The sequence below is a fragment of the Jaculus jaculus genome, chromosome 9 (genome assembly GCF_020740685.1).
Source record: "Jaculus jaculus isolate mJacJac1 chromosome 9, mJacJac1.mat.Y.cur, whole genome shotgun sequence".
Lineage (NCBI taxonomy): Eukaryota > Metazoa > Chordata > Mammalia > Rodentia > Dipodidae > Jaculus > Jaculus jaculus.
This window is the reverse complement of record NC_059110.1, coordinates 78,588,905-78,591,008: the sequence shown is the minus strand read 5'-3', so window position 1 is coordinate 78,591,008 and position 2,104 is coordinate 78,588,905.

The following is a 2,104-nucleotide window of genomic DNA, read 5'->3' as shown; positions in this document are numbered from 1 at the left end:
TCCTCTGCCCGCAGTGTGCTATATCATATTCAGAAAGCGCTTATAGGCTCCTGCTCGCCTGGAAAAACACCCGGCAGCTGACAGAAAAGCGAAACCCCATCTTGGCTCCGGGGAAACATTCACGTCACAGAGACGCACCAGACCATTTGGTCAGATTTAATAAGCTTTAACAAAATCCAGGTGAAGGACTCTGTCTGGAAAACAGGAATCTTACAAGCAGCTCTGAGAAATAACTCAGGAGAGGAAAAAAGGATGTGATGCTGAATGTTTCAGTGGTAGAAATCAACCAAGAACAGGTCTCAGCAAGTGGAGAATGTTAGTATAATCCCAATTTAAAAGTTCCCAAATGTCTTCCAATTGAAAGGCCTTCTCCCAACGCCTCTGCCTCATACATACCTTGAACCTTCATACTTTGTTGGAGACATATGCAAGTTTAAAACTCATTAATTCTTTTATTTTCCTTTTGTTGTTGTTTTATGGAGGGGGGTATTTTTTTGCTTTTTTTGTTGTTGTTGTTGTTTTTGTTTTTTTCAGGTAGGGTCTCACTCTAGCCCAGGCTGACCTGGAATTCACTATGGAGTCTCAGGGTGGCCTCGAACTCACAGCAATCCTCCTACCTCTGCCTCCCGAGTGCTGGGATTAAAGGCGTGCGCCACCACGCCCGGCTTGTTTTGTTTTGAGACAGAATTTTATATATAGCTCAGGCTGGCCTTCGAACTTGGGATCCTCCTGCTGCCTCCACTCAAGTGCTAGGATTTTAGGTGTGTTCAAACACACCTGGACCAAAACACTGTAATTCCTTATCCCCCTAACCCAAAGAGTACAGGCGTGAACATCATGGAACCGTATCTAGTCTGAACCATTCTGAAGGTGAGACACGAGGGACACCATTCCTGAAGTTTAAGAGACATTATTCTTCACTCCAGCAAGATCTGCTATGTGTTATGTGCAGAGGCACAAGGCCACGTCTGCCACTCAGGAGAGCTCCACTCGCCATGTGTGAGAACTCAGTCACATAGCAGCATGCTTTTTATAGAGCCCTCGTGTGCCCACATTGGCTTCAGGTTTGAAACCCTAAGCTTCAGTCCATGTCTCTGCTAATAATAGGGCTCGCCTCTCCAAGCCTACAAGCACCAAGAGAGCCAGGAAGGGAAGGGTTTCCACTGTAAGAGAATCCAAAAGATGGGGCAAGGCTGCAGCCCAAGCAAACATCTGCTGAAAGCACTGCTCACCCACATGCAGGCTTTGCCACAGCTCCCTTGGGCCCCCAAGATCTTCTGCACCTGACACGCAACACAAGAGGCTTGAGGAACGCCATAAAGTAAAGGCACATTGACACTGAGATGCTGTGCCCCGGGAGATGAAAAGACATTATTAGCTCCTTAAAGGGACATTGCAGAAGTCCATGGCTAAAACCCAGCTCAATTATGAGTCTTGATTCTTGAGTAAGAATAAGCCAATAGCTGCAGCTTTAAAGAATATAAAGATTCTTGTGTTAAAGTCCCACCACCAAACAGCTGTGAAACTACAGCAGCATGCCTTGATGGGCTTTCATGAAAGGGACCGCTCTAGCAGCTGGAGGTGGAGCTCAGTGGTAGAACACATGTGCAAGGACCTGGGTCCCACCCTAGCCAAAAAGAAAGACCAACTCAAAACATTCCATCTCGGGCCACTTTTTGTTTTGTTTTGTTTTGTTTATTTTGTTTTTTGAGATAGGGTCTCACTCTAGCCCAGGCTGACCTGGAATTCACTATGGAGTCTCAGGGTGGCCTCAAACTCATGGCGATCCTCCTACCTCTGCCTCCACAGTGCTGGGATTAAAGGTGAATGCCACTATGCCTGGCTTTGGGCCACGTTTCAGTCATAGTACATTTGCCATATCCAAGAGACAGATCTGCAGGGGGTACCTTTCTGTTCATGATCCTTCAAAGAACATAGAGACAAGGACAGCAAATGTAATTTTCAGCCTCCTAGACAACTGATTTTTAAATACATGAACAGTTAATGTGTGACTGAAGTAGATCTCCATTTAAATACACGAATATATATCTCTCACTCACAACCACTCCCCGTATCTGCTAAGTAGAAATAACAAATCCCAAGC